This window comes from Canis lupus, chromosome 5 (assembly GCF_011100685.1).
Source record: "Canis lupus familiaris isolate Mischka breed German Shepherd chromosome 5, alternate assembly UU_Cfam_GSD_1.0, whole genome shotgun sequence".
Classification (NCBI taxonomy): domain Eukaryota; kingdom Metazoa; phylum Chordata; class Mammalia; order Carnivora; family Canidae; genus Canis; species Canis lupus.
In genome coordinates, this window is record NC_049226.1 from 71,889,551 (window position 1) to 71,908,619 (window position 19,069).

Sequence of the window (19,069 nt, forward strand, 5' to 3'; positions counted from 1 at the left end):
TGTAACATAATGATTTTAATTTTAGTGTGGACATGTGTCGGTATTCTATGTTTTTTGTCTTGTTTAGAGATACTTTGCCCATCTAAGATCATTAACAAATTCCCTTGTACTTTTCTCTAGTATTTTTACAGCTCTAAGACTTACATGTAAAGGTTCCTAATATATGTGAAATTGCTTTCTAGAAAGGTTGCATGCATTTAATATTCCAACTGGAAAAGTATTAGAATCTTTAAAATCATAGCTAATGTTAAAATTCACATATATTTTCTCTTCATTACAGGTGTTTCTTAATTAGTTGCTTATCTTGTTTTATGAGTTTATGTGATTTGCCAAATATTTCTTCTGGAGTCTTTACACAGAAGATATTGAGCCCTTAATTATCAAATTTGCTGCAAATACTTCACCAGTATGCTATTTATTAAGTGGCTTTCTTTTCTCTTTCTTGCCTTCTCTTCTCTCTTTTCTTTTCTCCTTCCTTCCTTCCTTCCTTCCTTCCTTCCTTCCTTCCTTCCTTCCTTCCTTCCTTCCTTCCTCCCTCCCTCCCTCCCTCCCTCCCTCCCTCCCTCCCTTCCTTCTTTCTGAGAGAGTGTGAACAGAGAGAGGAAGAGGGAGAAAGAGAATCTTAAGCAGGCTCCATGCTCAGCGCAGAGCCATACTTAGGACTTGTCACAACCCTGAGATCATGACTTGAGCTGAAATCAAGTGTCAGATGCTTAACTGACAGAACCACCCAGGTGCCCCACAACTTTATTTTCCTATAATAGAAATACAAAATCATTTTAGGAAAATGGAAAAATAAAAAAGAAAATTTCATTTAAAATTTATTATCTATGCTTTTTGGTCTGTGTGTATATATATATATACACACACAGACACACATATTTACACAGAAAGATCACCTAGCATAAAGCATTTTTTTCAGTTATTCTATCATGAACCTTTCATGGTCATTTCATCCTCAACATTTTAATGATTTGAGTTTTAATGATTGAAAAACATTCTACTGTATGGATATACTTACATTGTTTTATTCTATATTTCTATATTCTATATTCTGAAGAAAAAACCCAGAGCTAAATTGTTATGGATGTTTTTTTCATTTCCTAGCATACCAGTTATTGAAACCTTTGATACCTGTTGACAAATTGGCCTCCAGAAAACTTTTTCCAATTTACATTTTCATTGGTGATATATAAAAGTAACTTTACTTTTAGAATAGCAGGTATTATCATTTTAAGAAAATCTGTAACTTTAAGAGGCAAAATTGTATCCTTTCAATGTGTTTAGAATATATTCATAAATTTATATATTTTTTATAAAAAGTTATGTAAATATATATGTGCATATGTATGTATACTTATATATGTGTATGTGTATATATATGTGTATGTAATTTTTAGTTGCAATTATTTAGTTACTAATAAGGTTAGACATTTTTCAGTTCAGGCAATTACATTTCTTCTTTTATGAATAGCCTCATCATGTCACTTGCCCAATTTTTAAATGAGTATTGATCTTTTTCATATTTACTTGTGGGTTTTTTAAAATTGTATTTTAATTCCACTGTAGTTAACATACAGCATTATATTACACTTATGGGTCTTTAAATAGTTTCACTTTATAACTACAGTATTTCATAGTGTGCCTTTCTTAATTTAGACTATGTAGCAAATATAATTCCATGTCAATAGTAAATTTTAATATTAATGTCAAGAAGATGGCATCATTTTACCTGCTCCCATTATTCTTCCCCCACTATGGTAGATTGATTATAAAAATCAATCAGAAAGTTTCCAGTTCTTTACCCTTCCTCTTATCTGTGCCCTCTGCAATATGACTTTGCAGTTCCTCCCATACAGAGATGGATTCTTGAGTATATGCTTGCCTCTGAGACTTGCTTTTGGCAACCAAATGAGGTGGAGGTGATAGTGTGCCATGACTCTGCTCTCCGTCTTGGAATTATGCTACTGTCAGGTGAACAAGCCCAAGGGTTGGCCTGCTAGATGAAAGATATGGCTCTGTCACCTTATTGCCTTAGCAGAGAAGCCCAATGCCAGACTGGCAAATGAGGTTGTCATTGACCACCAGACCCAGATGACCTGCCAGCTAACCAAACATGCATGAGTAAGTCAGGCCAAGATCATCCCAGACAGCCCAGATGAACAGAGTTATCCAGCTATTTCCTGGAATTGTTAGTAATAATACACAGTCTTTGTCTTAAAACCATTGCATGTTGGGATCATTGTTATGTAGCAACACATTTTTTTTTTTTTTAAATGAGGTTGTGCAGGGTTGGGAATTTCTTTCACTCTGCAGATGATTGTGATTTCATATGTATTATATTTTTCATGGTTATTTTAATTTAATTTCATTTGTATCTTATAGCAATATGGAAGTTCTCAGTATTCACCACCAATCCTTTTATACAATGTACTAATGTTTGAATTCTTCATTTTGATATATTTCTTGTTCTGTTTTTCTGCATATTGATGAGGAAAAGTAAAGATGCAGCACTATTTTAAAATGTTTCTGTTATAGTTACTATTTATTGTCACTTCTGCCATAATTTGTACCAGGTAAGAGAGAGATGTTTTCTGTTGGTTTGTTTCATTTGTTTCATAACTCCAGAAGAAAAAGGACTGCTTTTAAATTGATTGAGATAATTACAGCAACTTTGGAACATTCATGGTTGTTATGTTTGATGAGTAAACTAAAATTAATTTCCCAGAAACAACACAAAGGGTAAATAAAAATTCCCTATTAGAAAAAAAAAATCATGATTCCCTCAAGTTTAAGTGAAGTTAAATAATAATCTTAACTCAGAGCTTCAAACAAACTAGCAAGAATTGAATTTTCTTTATGATAAAAACATACTTCTAAGAACTTTTGCCCCACAGTTGCTAATATTTATTTTCTTGGTATATTTAAAGCATCTGATTCTTCTCCAACTTTGACCTTTGTATTGTAGGATGTGGTTTGTGCTATGTGTCATATTCTTGCAGCTTTATATCAATAATTGAAATTTCATAATCAAGGTTATCCGTGACCTCATTTTTACATGTGATTTTAATCAAGGCTAAATGCAAAGTGAGAGATTTATACTTTTCTATTTTCGTAGTATTTTGGTTATTTTATTCCCTAAAAATCAAAAATGAAAGTTAAAGTTTATGTGTCACTACTTATCTGAAAAATGCCATGTTAATTATCTTCAGATGCCTCTGTTTGACTGGGTATAATATTCCCAGGTTACCTGTTTTCCCCTGTTCAAAATACTGTTTGCATGGGCCTGTTCAGTTTTCTTCTGGCATGTGCTATTGGAGGGCCAGCACAATTTTTCTTCCTTTATAGTTAACCAGAGTTTTCTACTTGAGTCCTCTTAATTGTGTTCTATTCTTGAATTTAAAAGACAAAACAAGCAACCACAGTAAAACAGGTTTTTATCTAGCTGTTGGTTCCTTTATGTTGATTTTGCCTGCCTTCTCACTTACATATTAACTTAATTCAACTACATTGTAGCTTTGCATTTTACTTTTGTTTCCTTTGTTTTGGTTTTCTGCAACATTGATTATCCATATGTTGGAGTTGGAGCTTTGCCATTTGCTTTTCCTACCTGTCAACTTCCCTCTCAACTTCTATTTGCTCTTTTATTTGGTGTTCTGTGAAAAGCACACCACACTTCTTCTTCGCTTTTTTTCATTGTCAATTTTAGTTGTTATGGTTTTTAATGCTATTTTTCTTTTTTTAAAAAAGATTTTTATTTATTTATTCATGAGAGAGAGAGAGAGAGGCAGAGAGAGAAGCAGGCTCCATGCAGGGGGCCCAATGTGGGACTCCAGCCCGGGACTCAAAGGCAGGCGCTTAACTGCTGAGCCACCCAGGAGTCCCAGTGCTATTTTTTAAATCAGGTATGGAGTTGTTTTGTTTTTCCTTACATATGTCAGGAACCATCATATGTAGGTTTTCTTATCTATGTGTCTTATTTGAGTTCCCCACCCAGAAAGCAGACCTTACACAGGTATACTTAAGAGAAGGAAATTAGTGAGCGATGAGATATTAAGCTAGCTGACATAGCAGCAACTAAAACCAAATCCCAACAAGCTCTGGGAAATGGTATAAAACGTGTGCTCCAAATTATCCCATCCAGTGTCAGGAATTTATACTTTGCACCTGCCAGCCAGTGCTTAAGGGCTATCCATAGGAGGATGTTAATTTCCCAGGGACCACAGCTCATTATGCCCATGGGCAGATTGGATTCGGGCAGCCTGAGGGCAGACCTTCCAAAAAGATGCAGATATTGGCCCTTGTAATTGAGGCTAGTAAGCATAGACTTTGGGAGGTGTGAGGGACTATGGGAAGAATGTTACTTTGGCCACATCAGATAAGAAGAAAATCAACAAAAGTGGATGCTGCCCTGATAAAGCTAGGATGACAAGGTTGTAAGTACACTTTAAATTTAATTCACTTCTTCTACTTCTTGGGTCTATTTAACATCTCTACGACTGTTTCCTCATGGGTAAATAAAGTATCAATATAGGGTAACTCTCAGGGTCAAATATGATAGTGCCTGGTATCTAATAAGTGCTCAAATATACAAAACCTTATTTAAAAAATTCAGCTGTGACTTTACCTTTGAATGTAGTTTTGGCCATATCCTTTAATTTTGCAATGTATTACTTTTTGTGATGTTTTAAATAATGTGATATTTGCGTATGTGTGCGTGCGCTCCTTACCTCACTTCAGATCATTTTTAAATTTTTCTTTTTTAAAGATTTTATTTATTTGACAGAGTGTGTGTGAGCACAAGCAAGAGAAGAGTAGAGGGAGAGGGACAAGCAGACTCCACAGTGAGTGCAGAGCCTGACTTGGGGATTGATCTCCCTACCCTGAGATTGTGACCTGAGCCAAAACCAAGAATCAGATGTTTAACCAACTGAGCCACCTAGGTGCCCCCAAACCATTTTAAAGAGCTACCCAGCTGCCAGACTCAAACAAACAAACAAACAAACAAATCAAAACAACAAGACTTTGTACTTGTTTTGTATTTTGATGTCCAAAGATCAAATGTAAATCTTTTTTTGACTGTAGCTTTGTGAGGTTTCATAGATGAAGAATTATGCTCAGAGAAGTAAGGCAGTTTATCCAAGGTCACACAGAAGGAAGTAAAAGAACTAGAGCCCTCTGACTTCTGTTCCAATGCTCTGTCACAGCCTCCTGCTCCCTTTGTGTGGTAGTCAGATAATGGCCCCCAAAGAGATCCACTTCTTAATCCCCTGAACCTGTGAATATTATCTTATATGGCAAAAGGGACTTTGCAGATGTGATTAAATATTTTATGATGGAGAGATTAACCTAGATTATCTGCATGGGCCTAATCCTAAGGTTCATTGTAAGGGAGGGGGCAAGAGGGTCAGAGTCAGAGAAGGAGATCTCATAGGGAAGCAGGTGTGGGGAATTGCCAGGGCAGGGAGATAAAGGAATAAGAGGGGGAGGAGACAATAAGAGGAGAGAGATTGGAAGCAGCTGTGTTGCTGGCTTTGAAATGATTGAAGGGGCTCCAAGCCAAGGAATGGTAGGCTTCTAGAAGCCAGAAAAGGTTAAGAAAACCCTTCTCCCCGGGGGAATCTCCCAAAGGAATTCAGGTCTACTGCCACCTTGATTTTAGCCCTGTAATTTTAGTCTTCCAAACTCTAGAACTGTTAAGTTAATAAATTTATGTTTTTTTAAGTCATTAAGTTTGTAGTAATTTGTTACACCAGCCATAGGAAACTGATACATTTTGTAATGGTAAGTGATTTGCACACCCGTATGTGTGCTTTAGGCATTTAGAAATTGCTTATTCATATTTTCATGCAAAGAACAATAGTAGGAAGGACAGGCAGGAATAAAGGTAGGCTCCTGCCAGGAAAGACCCCAGAGTGGGGACAATAGCATGGAAAATTAAGACTTTGTGGGTTAAAATAGAGACAGGCTTAGATTCTCCATGAGAGTGAGAGCTCAGAAGAGGTCACAGTATACCCAGAGCAGTCTTAAGAATGACTCTTCTCTAGGGAAGGATGGGATATGGCTGCCCAAGGCAGTGGGAATAGCATGTGTACAGCCATGGAAGTGGAGCAGAGGAGTGCAGGGTGGGTCAGAGGGAGCACAGGTAGCAGCTGGAGCAGCATTGTGTATGGATGGAGGATTATGACAGATGTGGCTGGACAGTTGCTTCTCATCTCCACCCCTATATCTCCCAGGTTCTTCCCAGGAACAGCTGGGCTCTGTGCCTATTCACCAAGGCACCTGTGGGCTTGCTCCAGATGCTTTGGGCTGGGATCTGGGTCCTCCCAGCAGAGGAGGGGAAGCAGGTCAGCATCTGCTGGCAGTTCTCCTGGCTCCAAGGTGCCTTCAGTCTGCTGATTCATAAGCACTGAATGTCAATAAAAATAATCAAAGGAAACCAGCAGCCCATAAACAAGATTAACTCCAGGACTGGTAGGATACATGGGGTAAAATACTGGAGCAATGCATACTTGAAGCTGCACCAAGCCCCAAGGTGAAATCTGTTTCCTCTATTAGTAACATATGCTGATCCAAAGATCAAGATGGTAATGATTTAATTTTATATGTTGAGGGGGAAGACCACGTTCTTTCCTCTTTTTCCACGTATCTCATCTTGGAGACATGTCTTCTGTCCCAAGTTTAGCCCTGAACACGTGTAGATATCCAGGAGACCTCTGGACATTGTATCTGGAGCCTCTCCCACCGATCTCTGGTTTGATTGAGCTCAGAGCCTTCATCCTATAACTCTTTTACACTAGAATTCAGATTTCCTTCTACCTTGTCCACTAAATAAAATTCAAATAGCAAACAATTGGATATCCAACTCATGTAAAAAATCTAGATTGATTTGTTTTGAATGGCTGTTGAGAGTGGGAAAGGTAATAAGGATTAGGTACTGACTCGGCCTGCTTGCTGTTTCTTTTAGCATCTCTTGCCTGGTTTAATTAAGAAGTTCACTAGTAGAGGCTTCCAGCTCTCCCCTTCACCTTGTGCTGTGTGGATGAAGCGTAACACCCAAAGGCTGGGTAAACTTGACACCTGTGTTTATCTTTTCCCTGGGGTTCTCTCACTTCAGTGTTATATTTTCTTTAACATGTACTGTGTGCCAGGCATTCTTTTAAGTGTGTAAAGATACTCATTTGATCTTTGTAACAATTCTACATGGCAGTGATTATTACTATCCCAGTTTGAGTGATGGAAAAGCTGAGGCACAGTTCATTTCCTAGGGCCCAGTGAGTGGCATAGCTAGGATTCAAACCCAGGCAGTTTGGTTTAGTTCTGCTGCCTCCTGGGATATGAGAAATTCGATCATTTTGTGGTGTCCTCCCACTTGCCCACCTCTGCTCCAGGTTGGAAGCCACATTTCTTAGACCCCAAGGTCTTCTACTTTCTCTTACACTAGCCCTGTGCACTTGCAGAGAACTGAAATCTTTGTGCCTAGCCTGGGCCCTGGCAGCACCATGAGGCCAGGAGTGAGAAGTGCCCCTCCCCCCTTACTCCTCTTCTGTGCAGAGCCACCAGGCTCTAAGCCAGCCACCCTGAGGGAAGGCTCCAGCACCCTGGGCCTGCCACCACCCACAGATGTGCCCTGCTCTCAACAGCACAACCAGGTCCTTTTCTGGAAGCTGACAAGGGCATGCCAAGGGAGGAAGTGCTTAAACCTCTTGTGTATCCACCTCGATTCCCACCTGTTGCCCCACCACAATCCCAGAGTTTAGGGCAAAAATACACACGTTCTTTTGACAGCTCCTCTGAAGTCCTGTCAGTCTCTGGGGCTCAAGGCATGTGCTCATCTCCTGGGGTCATTCTATAGCACTCCAGACAAGGTAACCAGGATGAAGGAGTGTAGGATCAGCTTTTTTGGATGGTGCCTTGGTAAAGGTACATCCCTTAAATTGCCCTTTAAGTGCCCTGCACAGAGTGATTTTACTTTCTGAGATCAGGATGACAATGGACAGTTCTCTTTAGCTTCTTGTTCATTCCATCAACAGATCTAGAAAAGCCAGGCCCTGTGCTTTAGAGACAAGTTCCTGCCATAGTTCCTGCCTCATTGAGCTCACAGTCCCTTGGAAGAGAATATAGGTAAATGGGCAGTTACATCAAAGATGGTGAAATGCGGGATCCCTGGGTGGCGCAGCGGTTTGGCGCCTGCCTTTGGCCCAGGGTGCGATCCTAGAGACCCGGGATCGAATCCCACGTTGGGCTCCCGGTGCATGGAGTCTGCTTCTCCCTCTGCCTGTGTCTCTGCCTCTCTCTCTTTCTCTCTCTGTGTGACTATAATAAATAGATAGATAGATAGATAGATAGATAGATAGATAGATAGATAAATAAAATGGTGAAATGCTTTCATAGTAGCAAAAGAAAAAGGTGGGAGAGACAGGTAGCCTACTGCAGGGTAGTATCTTAGGAGGTGACCTTGGACTGTGTCCTGGGATGCATGGGGTTTATCTGTGAAGAGGAAAAAGACTGTTCAGGTATAGGGAACAGTACATGCAAAGGTATGAACAAAGGAGAAAACCTTTCTGAGTATTGCCTAATGTGGCAGTTGATCATAGGATTAAGACTTGTCAATCAAATGGATACTCTTGTGTGAGAAGTGATGTTTGGCACTGCAGCAGCTACCTTGTGATCAGAAGGCTATGGGCCGGAGGGTTGGAGCCAACTCCATTGGGATGTTGTTTTAAAGTATCAAATATCCTTAGTATCTAAGCCACGCTGATTTTTGTTGTTACTTTCAGCTTAAAAGATATTAACTGATACAGCTATCATAAGGAATTTGACCTTTATAACAATGGGAAGACCTAACATGTTGTGTAAGAAGTCTTTAGGCATGTCATACCCATGATGGATGCGTGTGTGTACATGCATATGCGTTTGAGTGTGTTTTCCCAGTGTTACATGCTGTAATTGTGTCCCTGCATTATTGGTCTCAATAAGTGTCCAAATGGAGGGATAGATGCAGACACACTTCCATCCCAAGCCACTCCCCTGAACACAAAACCTTAGTAACAGTCCTCTCCATAACAAGCCACACTCATGCAGATGTTCACAAGGAGGATGCCAGCTCTCTTCACGCTCGCCCTGCAGCTTTGGAAAACTTTTCAAGTTCATCATTATTTATAAAGTTAATACTCATAATGAAAAGGTTTGTCTTTGATGTGGGAGTGTTTTCGAAGCCTTGCTGACCTATATTGCCGACGCACTCTGTGTACGAGGTGAGGCAGGGACCGGCTAGGGAATTACCCGTGTTTAATGAACACTAAAATTAGAATTTGACTGAAATCCACAGAAATGGCTCGACAGCAAGTTCGAGATGCCCCTGGGGAGCTGTGGGCAGCTCAAATTTACCCACAGGCGTTTTTGAAAATGTTTTTTTTTTTTTTTTGAATCAGCATAGTTGGCTCTTTTGAGCCGAGAATGCTGCTTGTACTCAACCCCCCCCCCCCCGCCCCCGACAGTGATGCTTCGGGGACAGCTAAGGACCTCTGTGGGCCTTTGTCATGTTGGTCATGCCCCAGTGAGCACAGAGCATGGAGCCTGGCAGTGGTCTGTCTCCCCCGTTGCCAGTGGCCATGCTCCTCATGGAACAATCACAGCATTGCAACTGGATGTTTGGTCGGCTGAAAAGGACCCTAGATTTCCTCCTGTTCTGTGAACCCCAGAAAGGGGGCTCAGTGTCAATTCTGATATTCTGAAGAGGCCTAATAGAAATTCTGCATTCAATGAGAACAGAGGCCCTGAGTGAATAAATGAAGCTTCGTTTGGTGATCATCTCTCCAAGCTCAGTAACTATACAGATGAAGACCTTGAGAAATAGAGTCTGGTTGGTAATAAGGGGTGGGTTTGGTTCTGGGGCTCCATGCTGGTGCCCCTCACCCCAGTTTGCCCACAGACACTAAACTAGTGGTATTACAATTCTCAGGGAGTTTCTTTATGTGCTTGTGTGATTATAAGACACTCTTTTCGGTTTAAGCTATAAAAGCATTTATAAAAGTGTTTGCTTTAACAAGTAAATAAAATGTATGTATTAAAATGTAATCACTCCCTTCCCTTCTTGGTCTCTACTCACTAAGAAACTGATGTTAACATTTGCTGTATGGTATTCTCTAGTTTTTTCTCTTTTTATATAGACATACAAATATATAAATTATAGCCATGTATATCTGTACACTTTTAGAGCAATATTATACTCTCAGCCCTTTTGCTTTTTTAATGGTACATCCAAAGTACCTTTCTTCATGTGTATGCATCATCTAATTCAGAAGAGCTGTTCCATAATGTTCTATAATATGGATTTATCAAAATGTATTCACCATTCTCTATTGATCCATTCACTCCTCACAATATATTTTTATGTGTCCTCCTCTGTCCCTGTCACTGCTACCCTGATCCCATGCCTCTCAAACTTGAGAACATTGAAGAATCAGAGATCCAATTAAAATGCAGATTCCTGGGCCCCATACCCATCAATTCTGGTTCAGTAGACATAGGTGAGGCCTGAGAATCTGCATTTCCAGATCTCCTGTATGTAGAGTGATGCTGCTGGCCAAAAGCCAGGCTTTGAGTAGCTCTGTCCTGGTCTATACTCAATCAACTGCTACTATGATGGGTAAATTTGTCTCTTAATGCACTGGCTGTCCCATACCTACTCAGGCTACTTGTTATCTGTTCATAGTACAGCCAGAATGGTCTTTTGGAAGCAGAGTTCACTGGGCTTGTTACTGCTGAAAACCTTTCAGTATAATCTCTTGTGGGATGGTCTACCAGGCCCTGCCCCTTTTCATCCCCTGTCCTCCTCAAGGCTCATTCTCCTTGGCTTTCTGCTGTTTCCTGCTCTCTGCTGCCACAGGCCCTTTTCACATGTGGTAGCTACTTCCTCCAGCATCTTTCCTGCCATCCTTTCCCAGCAGAGTCCCTTGCACATGGTAGTATTCAGAAAATAGCTGTGGAATAAATGCTTGAATAAACAAGGCAGTCCTGCCATCTTTATGGACTTGGCAGAGTTTCAAATGGACTTTTTGGTGGAGCCAAAGTGTGCAAGTGCCACCTACTTGATTTGTTTCTGTTCTCCAAGGTCAAATAGAAACCACTTGTGCTTTCCAGGAGGGGGAACAGACTGACACTACTGAGCTGCTCTCTAAGGTGTGTGACTCATTATTCTGGAGAGAAAATTCATCAGCAGCATATTGCATTCCACATTGCCCATCCCGGAGTCCAAACCACTTGCTGCTGGAGGACTTTGCTGGTGATGGCTAGAGAGCACTAACCCAAGTGGACTGAGCCATGACCACTGTAGAAACTGCCTCTCTGTGTGTCTGGTTTTGCATTGACAGCCCCTCTCCCTGTGCCTCTCACGAACTCTGTACTCTGTCTTAAGCACATCCCTGTGTTCCTTGACGATACAATCTATTCTTAACTTCTGGGCTGTAAAACCTGCCAAAATGGACAAATAGGAAGTATTCCCTATTTCATGCCCATCCAAACCATAATTCATTTAAATTGTTCTAATGTTTCCATATCCTATTCAAAAAAAAAAAGCTGGGACCCATCCCTCATATTCCAGCTTAAAAATTAAATTCTTACAGGGCTCGCCTGTGAATCTCCCTACCTCCCCCAGCTTGGGTTGCTCTACCCGCCACATCCTTCAAAGCATGTATTTGAAGTCCTGATCATTGCTGTAATTAGATACACATGTGTTTATTTGTGTAGTGTCTTTCTCTTCCACTGGACATAAGTTATTTTAGGGATGAAATCATGATTATTTTGTCTTTTTTGCTAGTCAGTTTTCCTCCCCTCTTGATCTGCATACCTGTGTGAATGCATGGGCAGTTTCACAGCACAACCTCCCCCTTCCCAGTGCGCCACACACACTCTAGGCTGTAGATTGAGTCCTGTTCCCTGAAGAGCACCAAGCCTTTTCAAAAATCTCCGCCTTTTCATGGTATTCTGTCTCCTTCTGAAATTTTGTCGTCTTCCTTATTTCCCTTTCTCAGCCTCAAAAACACCTCTGGATCTCAAGGACTCATGCCATTGTCACAGGCTCTGTGGTGGCTTCCCAGATGCCTGAGGCAAGTTTCTCTTTCCCTGTGCTGCTTGTGGCTCCTGAGGGCTGTGGACTCACCTTGGATCTGAATCAGAATCATCTTCCATTTAACATCCATAATCCATACCCAAATTTTAGACACTCTGCTTGAGCACATTCACGGGGACCTGTATCCTGTGCTTTTCTTTTTCTTTTTCTTTTTCTTTTTCTTTTTTTTTAAATTTTTATTTATTTATGATAGTCACACACACAGAGAGAGAGGGGCAGAGACACAGGCAGAGGGAGAAGCGGGCTCCATGCACCGGGAGCCCGATGTGGGATCTCCAGAATCGCGCCCTGGGCCAAAGGCAGGCGCCAAACCCCTGCGCCACCCAGGGATCCCTATCCTGTGCTTTTCAATGGGAGAAACTACATGGCATTATCTGTTGACCCCAAACCCTTAACACATTTCTTAAATCATAACTAAGACTTAATAAAACACCTATATATGCAACAAGCCATCACGTTAGAGTGTGAAATGCTTGCCATTTGCATTTGAACACCAATGAATAATATAGATGTTCTCAATCAGTTGTCTTGTCTGCTGTGAGGCTGCAATGTGTTTTGGTGCCGTCCGCATCTGAGACACATGTCCTGTTTGGTGGCCCTCGACTAGCTCTTTCAAGTATCTGCATGTCATTCTGACATTCTACTGATTTTATTTGGAAGGTCACTCAATTCTTTATTTGTACACTGTTTTTAAAAAAATATATTGCACAGAGTATTGTTGTAAATATGTATTTTCCTTGATAAACACTGTTGCAATAATATTGGGAAATAGTTGTACTCTTGAAGTTTGAGTATTAAAAACCAAAGGTATTCTGCTAGAAAAAAACATTAACTGGGGAGGTGTTCTGTCTGAAAAAAATACCATGTTTTCTTCTAAAACCAGCCAATCAATAAGACCACCTGGAGAACTTTCTCTTAAATGATTCATAGTCTCCTCCCCCCAGAGATTCAGTGTCATAAGTTTGGGGACCAGGGGATAGGGCTCTGGAACTGATCTCCAGCTACTTTACGTGAACAACGTAAAGGTTTAAGAATCACTGGTTTAGATTTGCCAACTAGTTCATGAATTTTTCAATGACAGAAATTCTTGTGTGTCTTTATGTTTGGGTGCCTGGAGTAGTATTGGAGTAGCAGGACAATTGAGTTGAATAGCACTGCTGCTGTGTATACAGCAGGCCTCCCATAATGCTTATTCAGAAGTATTTGTGTAGAACCAGACTCTTTGAAGCCTGTCCTTGCTGCATCTGCTGAGGGCCATGAACATAAGGAATCATTTGAAGGTATTGCTTAGTGAAAGATCTGGAGTGGTATTTTGTGCAAAATATTCCCTCTGCCTTTCCTGAGTCAGGCAGGTTTGCTTGTTTTGCAAGACTGAGATTTTCTTGAAGCATCTGTAAGACTCAGTGAAAGCCTGATCCTTTTTATAATCATTATTGTCATCTGGTTCTCATATCCTTCTGTCCACCCTGAGGCCAGGTCAAGCTGCCCTCTTCCTAAGCTCTCGCCTCCAATAAAGCTTCCTGCCCTTGACCTTGGGGTCCATCAGCTTGTACTTCACTTTGCCTCTCTAGCAAATTCAGGGTTGCCTCTGGGGCTCTCACCTTTCATTTTATTTCCACTGAATCCTTCTGGGGCTTCTATTTTTATCCTTGTGTTTGAGATGTCGGGGCTGTTTAAGATGAGGCCTTGCTATGATAGTAGCTCTCCTTGCAGGGGTGGGGACTGCTGTCCCCATGTGGCCACCTTGTAACATTTACTAGATACATTAGGGTGACTTCCTTTCCCATATCTCCTTCTCTTTATACATAACAACCCAGACATGCACTGCCATTTGGCAACTGATATGAAGAGAAAATGTGGCTTTGGAAATTTCTGGCCACCTGCTTTTTCTGCATTGGTCACTTTCTTCTGTTACCTGTAACTCCATTTGAACTCTAATTATTTTTGGACTAATATCAGTAATTCAGCTTTTATCATGTAATATTCTGTTCCTTCAGTAGGACTGTTAGACTCTTTGAGATCAGGAGTTTGTCTCTCCCATCTCTTTGCAGCACCCAGGAGAGTTTCGTGGCTGCCTGCTGAATGAAATGTTAGGCTCCAGATTTCTAAAGATACAGCTATTGATGCATAGCAAAGTAGAACACTATAAACCAAAATTCCAATGGTTTATTTTTGAAAATGTGCAAAATTTAAATTCTAAGGTATAAAAAATTATAAAAATGCTTATTTTAACAGGTAAAAAAAAAAGTTAAAACATTAATGATCACTCCCGACCTTTCTCCAGCCTCTACACGTTAGGGAACCAATATGAACATTTGATGTATAATGTTATTCTTTTTTTTTTTTTTTAAAAAAGTTATTTATTTATTTATTCATGAGAGAGAGACAGAGAAAGGCAGAGACACAAGCAGAGGAAAAAGCAGGCTTTCTGTGGGGAGCCCGATGCAGGACTTGATTGCAGGACCCCGGGATCACACCTTAAGCCAAAGGCAGATGCTCAACCACTGAACCATCCAGGTGGCCTGATGTATGGTGTTCTATAGCTTTTTTTGATAGTTAAACCAATGTACAAATATAAAAACATATAGGCAGATTTGTCTATATAGTTTTAATGGGATTTTTCTTTTTTTTTTTTACATTTTTATTTATTTATGATAGTCACACAGAGAGAGAGAGAGAGGCAGAGACATAGGCAGAGGGAGAAGCAGGCTCCATGCCCTGGGAGCCTGACGTGGGACTCCATCCCGGGTCTCCAGGATCACGCCCTGGGCCAAAGGCAGGCGCTAAACCACTGTGCCACCCAGGGATCCCTTAATGGGATTTTTCATGTGTTACCTGTTTATAGTTAGATGTAAACAAATGAACAGTGCAACTTGCTCTCATGTTCAGAAAACAGGTTGTTTCAGAGCCCTGCCTTGCACACATCTCCTTGATGACAGTGCCTACCTTGCCTTCCTCTGGGGAAAGGAGGAACCCATTTGAGCAGAAACCTGATCATGAAGAAAGAGAAGAGAGGTTCCAGTAATAGTGCCACAATCCATGTTTAATAATCATCTACATGCTGTCTGTAGCCCAATCTTTTTTTTTTTTCCTTAAATAACCCTTTGCCCACTAAGCTTCAGCATATCCTTCTCCCTGAAACACTGTTCCCTTATCCTTTTTGCTTGAGTAAGGCCTGCTAATTTTTCACATCTCAGCTTCCCTGTTATCTCCTCCAAGCAGCTGATCCTGACCTCGTTACCCCTTGGGACAGCACTATGGGCCTCTTCTCTGTATTACCATGATATTCATTCTTCCCTTCCCTCAGTGTGTTATTATCCTCTGTAGCAATTCTTAGCATGGTGGATGTGGAGGTGCACTGCCTAGCTCCCCTGTGAGGAAGGACTAGATGCCCAGCAGCAGGAAGTCTAGATGGCACATGGTAGGCTGCTTCAGGGTTGTCCTCAGCTTCAGAGAGCCGTGTAGTCTGGGGCAGCCCCTGTCCAGAGACTGAGCAAGGTGAGGATGTGAAGAACCTGCCATCTCACCTTGGTTCAGGACAAACACATCAAGTGATTCCTGCCCCAAAGTGGCATCCTTGTGAGCCAAGGCCCTCCCCGACCTGCCACTCAGCCAACACTTCCCCTCTGCCCAGTCCTGCTCCTTCCCCTCCTTTTTCAGGTATTGAGCCCTAACCAACATCTGCACATCAGACTCCATCTCATTATCTGCCTCTGGAAAACCCACCATATAACATCTAGTTAACTGTCTTACTTGCTTCAGTGAGGACAGGGAGAGTTGTTCACTGTCTCTCCAGGACCTATGGCACAGCAGAGAGTGTTGATGTATCTGTTGAATGAATGAATGAATGAATGAATGAATGAATTTGGATGACTCCAAAGGAGGCTCAGATGCTAGTTTGCCCCTGACCTCAGCCAGATGCCCCTCTCTTCCCATCATCCCTTGTGACCTGGGTCCTGTCAGTCTTCTCTTCCTTTGGAGAACTACACATTTACTGCATTTCTTCTCTTTTGTTCTCTATCCTTGCCTGTCCCTGGGAGGGCTGGGCAGGGGTGCTAAGCAGCTCACAACAGACAACCCCTTTTATTCCTTTTGACGGCCTCAGGGAAGTTTGATGGGGATATTTCCATAATCGATGAAGGAGCCCTGTCACCCCAAACATGGAGTCTTTAAAGAGAATAGGTTTATGCAAATTAGATATTGATGGGGTAATGATTAATTGGCCCTGAGCCTTTGTTAATATGCAATTGTAGTAACAGAGATACATTTATAATTATTTTGGTTAATTGTTCAAACAAGCACTCAGGACTTAATTGCACAGAGTAATTGAAGAGCCTTCGTATTAGGATTATTTCTTTCCAGAGAAAAATTGTGGTGTTTAACTAGTTAGACTCCTGTGTTAAGGGGGTAGGTGAAGTCTGGTTCTTTGAGGTTCTTGTGTCTCTAAAGAAGGGACAGTCACATAGTCTTAAGTCGTCTTATGTTTGCAAAGGAAGGGGAATATGGGCTTTGCATTTGGACAGATAAAGGTTCAGAATTCCAACTTTGCCACTTCAGTAGCTCTGTGGTTTTAGGCAAGTTATTTAGCTTCTCTGAGCTAGTTTTAGTTTTTAATCCATAAAATGAGAGGAATAACACTTAACTTATGCAGCGGTGGGAGATATAAATGAAGCAGTCCATGTAAAGCCCTTAGTTTGGTGCCTAGTACATGGTAAACAGCCCTAATGAGAACCCGTGCAATGATAATTTTCAGCACTGCCATTGGCAGAGGCAAGACAAATGAAAATGAGTATAAGCTGCCAAACACCTGTGAGCTCGTGAACAGGAAGCATTTGGGAAAGGAAGGGCACAAAAGGCCTGACTTAGAGAGTTTATTTAAAAACACAGAGATTGGAACAGATTGGAGGAACATGTGCAGACTCTGTTGCTGATCTGCAAAAGGTGATGACAGTGCTTTGCAGGGAGCTGTTTGGCTATCCACCTTAAGGTGACCCACTTCTGGAGGATATTATTGTGAATTCCAACTTTTTCTTATTTATCTCTGTTCAAACTCTAAAATCACAGATACACACTCCAAAATTACAAATATTATGATGGAGAGAAAAATCTTGAAGCTGCCTGGTAAGGGGGTCATTCTTTCCCGTGATCCCTGGGTATCTCTCTGGCCCTTCCTGAAAGTGGATCCTCCCAGCCAGGGCGACAGGTTGTGGGATGAGTTGGTCAGTGCTGACAGAGGGCCACCTCAGCACCTGAAACCCAGGCCCAGCAGGAGGGGAGAGAATAGGTAGTGGTATTCAGAACATGGCCCTGGAGCCCAGCCAATGGGTTTGACAGTCCTGGCTTTGCCACTTCCAAGTTGACGAACTTGGACAAGACATCTAAACTCTAGCTCAGTTTCTCCATTAGTAGTTTGGACTTCACATAGCTGAAGTGAGGCCTCTATGGGGTCATGCAAGTAAAGTATTTAGCAGTGCCTGACTGCTATAAGCATTTGACAGATAAGTGATGATGGTAATGAGGATCAAGATCTTTGAGTTGCTTAGACGGGCCTTGGGGAAGTTTTAGAGGTACCACCAGGGAGATCATCCCTCCCACATCAACCCATCAACTGCAACCATCAACAGAGGCACCCAGGCTACATGGAACATATATTTCCCTGATTTTTTGACTGGTAGGCCACTTTTCTGAGAGAATAACTAGTGATATCTTGGGCTAGGACCCTCTACTCTTTCAACACAGCCAATCATGCTGCCTTTTTACATCTTCAGCTCAAATCACAGAACAGAAAGAAATGAGCATAGGAAGTTCTTCGTGGGTAGGCAGACCATTGGGATCACTAGCTTATTGATTTGGTTACAACAAATGCTGTACAATGAATAATTCTATGTAGTGAATGATTCCTCTCCCCTGTTGGCATGGGTCTCAGTAAAGAAAAGTGCTGAGGGCACCCTGTATGCACAGTGGACTTTCACGGGGTCATCTCAGGAATTGCCTCACGTCAGTGCAGGATGTGGTATTTTTATCACCCCATTTTACAGAGAAGCAAGCTGACATAGAGAGGCAAGTTTAATTTGTATTTGTGAGGCAGAGTTCTCCTTTTCCTGATATACTGGGGAGTCCCTTTTCTTGAAATATGTTACAGTCCACTGAAGTTCAAGGTTTTGTCATCAAAGCTTCATGGAAGGCTTTCCTCCCTTTAAAGATAAAAAACTTTGGCGGGGGTATGTGAGAACCCTTCTTGAAGGTATTGTAAGCAATGGAAACTCCTGGTTAATTGGCTTTGTCACTGTAGAGTGCAGTATCTGCCTCTAGAACTGGATTTATTTCCACTTTGCCAGCCATTTGCCCTCTCTGAGCGTTGGTCACTTCACCTGGTAAACATGACCACCATGGCACGTGTCTCAACAGGACGTAGTGAGGATTAAATTCACCAAAGTACACCCAGGATTTAGCACATTGTGTGATGCCATGTGATGACATAATGGGTAAGTTGTTTGTTGTTGTTTTTTTTTTTTTTGAAAGCATAGAGGAAAGGCACCAAGGAAGCTGGGTGACAGGACAGGAGAAAGGGGGTAGCATCAGGTGTTGAAAGGGGATTGGGCAGAATTGCTCTTTCTTGGGGAATGGCTCATTTTGGGAATTGCAAATCTATTCCTTCATAAGGAGTTTACTCTGGTCTAAAGTTTAAGAGAAGGAGAGAATCCTACATAACTTAATGTTTTAACCAATAGTTGCTCTACATCCCAAAAGGAAAGGATTCTGTTTTCAAAGAAGGCAAAGGAAATAATACACCAGAGTGCCCAGCATGTTCCATATCTGCTGCTTGGTACAGAGAAAATACTCCACAAGTATGTGTCTACTCCATGAATAAATGAATGAGTTCTGGGATTTTCCTGCTTACAAGCGTTTCACAATCTTATTCTTTTCTCCTTCCTC

General features: G+C 41.4%; 1 long non-coding RNA gene across 7 annotated transcripts in view; it reads left to right on the plus strand.

Moving 5' to 3' along the window:
* Positions 1-19,069, plus strand: part of LOC102156069 — an 801,934-nt gene that overhangs the window by 149,417 nt on the left and 633,448 nt on the right. The window lies entirely within an intron of this gene.